The sequence below is a fragment of the Mixophyes fleayi genome, chromosome 2 (genome assembly GCF_038048845.1).
Source record: "Mixophyes fleayi isolate aMixFle1 chromosome 2, aMixFle1.hap1, whole genome shotgun sequence".
Lineage (NCBI taxonomy): Eukaryota > Metazoa > Chordata > Amphibia > Anura > Limnodynastidae > Mixophyes > Mixophyes fleayi.
This window is the reverse complement of record NC_134403.1, coordinates 264710493-264718922: the sequence shown is the minus strand read 5'-3', so window position 1 is coordinate 264718922 and position 8430 is coordinate 264710493. Positions and strand designations below refer to the sequence as shown.

The window sequence follows — 8430 nt, the reverse complement described above, 5'->3', positions numbered from 1 at the left end:
TACACAGATGCATCTGAAACACGGATTAAGGCAAGTAGTGTTTTGATGTATTATGTTTACTCTAAGGTAACAATAAACTTGCAGTGACCATTTGTAGCCAAAGAAATTTCCCAATATTTTATCATCTAGGGTCAATAAACACATAGTTGACAGGCCATCTGTAACACCAGGCATCTCTGAATAAACCAAAGCCAGATGACAAAAGCAGGCCTCTGAAGCATACATTAAAATACTTCAACCCTTTGTGTGCTTGCATATAGTGATGGAAGCCGTTTTATCTAAAGCAACTCATTTTTTGGCAGTGATCATGACAAGATTAATATATTCTTTTCCTAATTATCCTGATCAAGCCAAAATGACACTGGGTCTCAAGAAATATGTGCTGATTATCTTAATTCTGGGGGGTAAATTTATCAAGCTGCGGGTCTGAAAAATTGGAGATGTTGCCTATAGCAACCAATCAGATTCTAGTTATCATTTATTTAGTACATTCTATAAAATAACTAAAATCTGATTGGTTGCTATAGGCAACATGTCCACTTTTTCACACAGGCAGCTTGATAAATTTACCCCTGGGTTGTGTTGTTGTTATTCTGCAATACGTTGACAAGCTCCTAACAAAAAGCTAGCAATATGAAATGTTTCCCATACGTAGTTGTGTGATGAATTTACAATTTTTTTAATACATTCTAAAGAGGATAATTCAATTCTCCATGATGAGCTTCGATGTCTGGCTGTGTTCATTTCTGGGTACTATGGTACACAAACATCACCGATTTCCCTGGGAACCTCTATGGGATGTGAAGAAAAATCAGTAAAGTTACATCATTGTGTAGTAACATAGTTGATAAGGTTGAAAAAAAGACACCAGTCCATCAAGTTCCTTCTCAAGCGTTCCAGAGGCACCACACAGCACATTAGGGGGAAATGAATCCCCCCCCCCTCCCAAAGAGTATTGTTAGTCTAGTGGGTTTGGTAAATTTTTTGAGTAGATGACTGACAGATGAATCTTGTTTATTTTATAGGTGATTTGAAACACAACTAAAAGTGTCTTTCTGTATCCTCCACATGTGATTTCTATCTTTGTCTGCAAATGTCACAAAAACTGTAAATATTTGAAGCACAAACAAGCGTTTTTCAATAAACTTAATTTTATTATGTAACATTCACAGTTCACAAATAATTTTTAGCAACATCATTTAGGTCATCACAGTATGTCACATACAAAAATCTAAACATCTGTAGAAAACATTCAGAGCGGCATTTCCAGAATACAATCTCTGTCGTTCCTCATTAAAACAAGCATTTCTCTTAAATAAAAATTGCCTACAATTATCAATTTCCGAAAAATACTCTCTAGAAAAACTCTAAAATCCTCCATTAATCTTTGGAACTTCCTTTTCAAGAAGATATTTCTTGTATACCAATAATTCTGCCAAGCTAGAGAATAACTTTAAGCAGTAAAATTAATATATTTCTTAAATAAGCAACACTAATATGAAAAATTTATAAAGAGTAATATTGCAAGGGTTAAAACAAGGATAACTATGGTGCGTTTGATCTTTTAAAGTAGCAGAATAGACTTTATAACCTCCTTCAGAATTTAAAAAAGACTATTTTAATTTAACTTCTAGGGGTATATTTACTAAACTGCGGGCTTGAAAAAAGTGGAGATGTTGCCTATAGCAACCAATCAGATTCTAGCTGTCATTTAGTACATTCTACAAAATGACAGCCAGGATGTGATTAGTTGCTATAGACAACATCTCCACTTTTTCAAACCCGCAGTTTAGTAAATATACTTGAGTTTACTTCATGTGTGTATTTCGGATTTGTCCAGTTATTGGCCATTACCACCTTTTCTTTATACGCAACATTTTTACAACCTAAGTGCCACTGGATTATATATGTTAGCCGATTATTGTATAGCAGCTTCATAATGCAATATTTTGGCTACAAGAACCATGGTCAATGTGGTAAACTCAGACTAAGTAGACTTCACTCCAAACATGATTTGATCAACAATGCTAATGAAAACACAACTGTATTGTATTTAAAAAGAAATAACCTTCAGTAAATCAGCACTTCCATAGTAATATAGCATAAGAGCACAGGTAAAAATACAAAGTAATGCATTTAGCATACATTACAAGAGTGGTACTGTGCAATTGCCCATAGATAGTAGTAAGGGCCTAGGTACAAGAATTGCATCATTTAAGCAGAACAATGGAAGTGGGACAATTTAAAAAAAAAAAAACAGAGCAAGTTTTGATTTCTTTGAATATACAGCTAGCAAATATAAATTTAGACAATAAGACTAAAATATGTTGAAAGATATATTTAAATGTATCTGTGCGCTTGGCCGTTGTGCATTTAGGATCCCTAAACTAATAATTGTGCCCCACTTATACTTTAATTGAAGCATGATGTAATGTAACATTAGCCATATTTCTATGTGACTGATATTTCCTTACAACCTAATATTTCCTAGTTTTTAACCCTTGCAATGATTGTATTGCATATTTATTCTACCTTATTTTTGCTATTTTTAGACCTTTACTGCTGGGAGAGATTATATGCCACTTCTTCTCTTTCTCAGAAGATTTATTGGTATATTTGTATGCAAAGGGAGAACTAGACTATTAAGTATTCAGCACAGTCCTGTATTTATGACTGTATTGCTCCAGTTACTTCTTCTTTTTTATATCATAGAATTATTATACACACTGATAAATTAGCCTATATATATATATATATATATCTATATATATATCTATACTTACATCTTTATAACATTTAACTTCATACAACCAGACAGTTCAATGTTTGAAATCACTTGCAGCGCACTGTTCTGTGTCTATGTGTATACGCAGATGATACACATGCAGACACATGCACACATACAGACAAGCGCATACACATTTAGACTTTGCTGCTCAGCTCTGATAAATAGTTTATACATCACGCCAAGCAGCATTGCTATCTCTCAGGCACAAATTAGGAGTTGTATTACAGAAATCCTGTAGGGCTACCTTTATTTTCCACTTACATAAAATTAATGGTTCTTATAATTATTTTTTTTTAATGTTGCTCGGTTACTATTAAACATGTACATTTCAGGACAATGGTGGGCAACAGGCAGCCTGGGGACTGCATGTAGATGATTGATTTTGATGTCAAGGAGTAAAAGCACTTTATCCACAGCTCAGAGGTAGCCAGCTCATCCTTGATTAGATAGTGATGTAGTCTCACCATCTAGCTAGCCATAGGTTAACCTATTGTTTGATCTGTATGAGCTCTGATCTCAAAATGTAAATATGATGTTTCTCCACAAAGGTAATGTGCAGTGACCAAGGTTCACTTGTGAAGCACCTGAAAAATATCATGCTGCCCACCACCGTTTATGCTATAAAAACTCATTTTGTTGAAGAAATGAATGGAAAAAAAAAACTTGCATTTCATTGACAATGCTCATCACCCGTTTTACATGTGTTTGTCCAGCAGAGAACAATAGGACAGATACAAGTGCTTTTAAAAAGTGCAGGGCTCAAACAGGAAGCATAAAGAAAAGTGCTACATGAAGAGGCCCCTCCCTGAACACCAGTGTTTCCCAAACCCAGTCCTCAAGGACCGCTAACAGTGCAGGTTTTCCAGGTCACAAGTAGGATAATTATACAAACTGTGGATCTTTCAAAATGTGCCGTAATGAATACACCTGTGCTCCAGCAGAGAGATAGGGAAAACCTGCACTGTTAGGGGTCCCTGAGGACTGGGTTTGGGAAACACCGCTGAACACCAATGGAAATGGAAATCCCTACCTCTTTAACGAAAGGGTAGTTGCTGTTCATTTACATAACAGGTCTTTGAAACGTGTGTGCTAATTAAAGGACTAAACCTAAAATAGCAGTTGGCTTATATATTTGAGATAAAGTTGTGAATGTGAGGGAAGATATTTTCCCTGCAGAACAAACGACCTGATTACATCTTTTTGTCTGATAGAGCTTGTACTTGGTTACACAGAAAATGCAGATACAATGTTAAAAAGCTCAAGTTTTATGAGGATATGGGGACGTTTACAATTTTTTTTTTTACTAATATTACTATATTTTTATAATAGAAATATTGGGCCTGAGTCATTAAGGAGAGCAAGGCAAAAAAAAGAAGTCAATTTGATTCTGGGCAAACCGTGATACAATACTAAGGGGAGCAAATTAGTTTATTACTTTGCACTTAAAGAAAATACTGGCTTTTTGTCATGTAGCACACAAATACTTGATAACTTTATTTTCACACTGAAATGTAAAGTTGATCTAGGACATGCCTTACCCCAACTATAAATCTGTCCCCATATTTTAAATTTACCTCCCCCTCCAATGCAACATGGTTTTGCCAAGGTGCAAAGTTACTCCTTTTTTTTGCTTTGCACTCCTTAATGACTCAGGGCCATTGCATTTTAGGTTCAGTTGTCCTTTAAATAGATTTAATTCTGTCCATGTTTTATGAAACATTTATAAAAAAAAATTAAGGAAGAAATAAACCATATTTCAATTAGGGCATATTTCCCCCTTTAAGCAGCTGACCACCACTGAGAGAAGAAGCATAAATAACATTGTTTCTCTCTATCACACATTTCACACATATTCTAGTATTGAAATAAGTACAAAATCATGCTAAAGGTTACTCTCAACTCCTATGGCTATCATGGAATTCCGTACTAGTGGCACCATGTAGCTAAGATGACCAATCTGGAAATGAAAGCACTGAAACTGTACACTTATGACAATAATAGCCTTAAGAATTGAGAATCTATGGCGCAGTGTAACCTCGTAGGATAAATATTTCAGAATGACTCTCCATATTTTTATTTCCAGTTTGTTCAGATTAAATAGAGATGCGCAAATGTTACCTTAACCTCAAATACTCTTTCAATTGTGAATAGTGCTATGTTATGTCTTTTCCTGTGCCAACCCTGAAATTCCTCTCCTCATTAAATTGTTTAGCAGTGCTCCAAGCATTGACTGCAGAAGGAAATGCTCTTGTCTATGTGTATGACATTATTACTGAAGAGAAGCAATTATTTATTATCATTTTTTTCTTTCTGGTTTTCGATACTTGCTAGAAATCAGAGGCATACCTCCCAAAGTTAAGAGGGGCAGACCTGATTTGATCGTAAGTTAGACACACCCCCCACCATGACGAGACAACAACCCATTAATACACTCTCATGCCATGGTCACTCCCCCTTTGAGACATGACCAAACATCCTTACTTGCATGTCAAGATTTGAAGTGCCGCAGAGTTGGTAGGTATGTAGATGTTCAGATAAAATACCCCTTGTCTGTATATGATAAACATTTTGCTTGACCATGTGCACATATAGGTATAAAATAAACCATGTGCTTTTTATGTGTTTGAATAATTACTGTGTATATATATATATATATATATATATATATATATATATATATATATATATATATATTTGTTCCCATTCTATAAATATACAAGGTAACTAGGACAATATGTTATGCTTGTGAATTTTACATTACAGGTAGGATGTACGATGTATGCATAAGATCTTTGTCCAAACATGATGTATGCGAGCAAGATTTCAGCATTCATAGAGCTATGCATGGATCTTACATATAATAGGGGCATTTAATGAAGGCAAGTATTTTAGGAATTTTATTCTGCTCTATTTTCATAAATCACAACAAGGGTAATTTATAACCAGACAGTACAGTGCAGCAAAGCACAAAATCCATTCCCCTGTGTTATACCAGGCATCTGACTTTACCTTCTACCAGCGACTTTTGTTTGATGATCACCAGATGGGGACTAGCATGGCCCTAAAGCTCAAAATATTTATGTACACATTTTATTTACATAAGATGTAACCATTGGAGACAACTTCAAGCAGGTTTACTCAGTGCATGCACAATGAAAGCACATCGTTTTGTTTTAATGCCAGATCTCAGGTGAGGTGTCACTTGCACATAAAAGGTGCCCAACGTGTGCCTAGTGTGCAGTATTCAGTAATATACCTATGTTTTAAATATTTAAATCATTGCCATTATTACAGCTGAAAGAAAGACTGCTTTACTGTACTTTTCTTACTTAACTAATACCTCATACCTTTGTGAGGCTAAAATAAGCAATGTTTGGTAAGAAAACAAAAAAAGGTCAATTTATTGAGCATAGGGGGATTAAATGGGTACAGTAAGCAGATTTTTACCAATGTCTTTATCTTTTCACCCATACAAATGAGAAGTGCAGCAAACACGTTGCAAAACCATCTGAGGCAACTATTGCACAGTCCGGCATAAAGCTTATGTGTGCGCAGAAAAAGGACAAATGGCGCATTGCGCCACTTAGTAGTATATGCTTCCCTCTGTATTCAACTTCAGCAAATATATTGTGCTGAAGTAGATTTGCACCTGGTAGCCTTTAGAGTAAAGTGCTATATGTAAACTAAATTAAAGTTGATTAAGATTGTGATAAAAACAATTTGCACCCTGCTGTAATTAAGGGAAGTTCCTTAGAAGTAGCTTTTGAGTACGGTGCAATGCATATATCACAAGTGGGCTGTCACTGGGGCCAATGAGATATTAGTTGTCATCAGTCCTAGTGCCTCCTCACACTAATGAGAGCTAATATTTGATTTACTAGATATCAGCACATGTGTAGTAGGAATCGGACCATGTTCTTAAATAAGACAGGGCCTGATGCTGAGTTGGACTTAACCTACACTAAAAAAAGCTGCACATATAAATAATGAACTTACGCCCATAAGTTGGGTCATAGGAATCTCTAGATGTGCCCACTCTGCACCTGTAGCTTATACGCCACATTTACCTCAGGCTTATTTCAGATATACATACACCCACATACGCATACACACACACATACGCTATTAGGCTTGATATCATACACCAAGTAATATTCCTTCTCGTGTATGAATTAAAGTAGCAAAAAAACATTTTAAAAATATGCCCAAAAAATCCTATAATGTATGCACAATAAATAAAGCAGTTATCAGCAGCAGGAGGGTAAGTAGACATTTGTGGGCCACACAGCAAAATTTTGTATGGGCCCCCATGGATCTCCTAAAGGTGAAAAACTCACATGGATATGTGGGACTTTGGCAGGAAAAGTGGCCTCTTCAGCTGTGGGCCTCATAGCAGCTGCAGTCCCTGCACCTTTGTTTTGCCTTTGTGCAGAGGTGATGCGCAATCAGCCTCAGCCAATCACAACTGGATAGCTACTGCTATCATCAGCGTGTGTTTGCACCTGCCCTGTTCAAGATAAGGCTCCTGACAGGTGTATATGCATCTCAATGCTGGTCTGCCTCAGCTGCCCTTACTGTACTTAACCTCCCCTTCACTGTCCTACCTTTCCGCTCATAAGACTGTGCAATAGTACCGTGCAACTCAGCATTCATGTGTTTTAATCTGCGCAAATGGGTATACATCTAACTGAGCATCAGACCCTTACTGTAAAACAGCTGTTTTGCACATTATTTAGCAATGCATGATTGCTCTTGTCAAAAAGTGATGAACAGACTGAATAACAGCAATAAGAACTATCTATTCTCTGCACTATGATAAACCCACAGACATTTATGTAGTTACTTTACTTTGTGGCTTTTAGTAGCTTTTATTGCTTAAACAGGACTCCAGACAATTGAAATTAAGGTGCAGCCCTTCATCTTTCTCCCCAGGACTGGAAAGATGGGTGTTATGTCCCGTTCACTGCCATTCTTCGTAGCAGAGCAGAGGTGAATGGGTATCGCTCGTGCCCATCACTTTAGTGTACAGAAATTATTGGGTGTTTTTTTATGGGGTTGTTCGGGGCAGCCTAGAGCTTCTGAACGCTAGGCACGCCAGCAGGGTATGAGCATGCCCCCACAGTGTTGTGGACTGGGCCTGCTCCTTTTTACTGGCCGTCCCCATTGAAGGACCGGCAAAGTTGAAAAATAGGGATGTCATTGTGGGGGTGATTATTTCCTTTAGTGGCCAATAGTATGAAAATAAATTGAGTTACAGAGAAGGTGCCAGTAAATGGGTCAGTGTTTGCAAGCCATTGCCTACCTTGGAAAGTACTATTATAATCTCTTCGCTCAGAGAATATACAAATAAGCTGCATTTCCATAACATGCAGTGTGGAATGTGTGACAGGAGAACAAGGTACCAACATCCTACCATTTAGGCCTCCTAGGCGCACATATTGCAAAATATAATTTGTGTGCTAAAATAACAGAAGCAAATCATTCCCATGTACGATCTAATATATTTGAAAAACATCTGTTAATCTCTGGTGTACCAGAGGGGCTAATAAGGTGCTGGTTGGCTAGCAAGCCCTCCTGTGTTACTCTTCCTTGGTCCCTGTACCCAGCATTGATACCCACATAACAGTACATTTGGCACAAGG

At 36.8% G+C, this 8430-nt stretch overlaps 1 protein-coding gene across 7 annotated transcripts in view; it reads right to left on the bottom strand.

Moving 5' to 3' along the window:
- Window positions 1-1133: 1133 nt before the first annotated feature.
- Window positions 1134-8430, bottom strand: part of CDK18 (cyclin dependent kinase 18) — an 84724-nt gene continuing 77427 nt past the window's right edge. For all 7 annotated transcript variants that reach the window (XM_075196134.1, XM_075196133.1, XM_075196135.1 and 4 more), the window contains one exon: window positions 1134-8430. This exon is cut by the window's right edge and continues 138 nt beyond it. The gene's annotated coding sequence lies outside the window, so the exon portion shown is untranslated.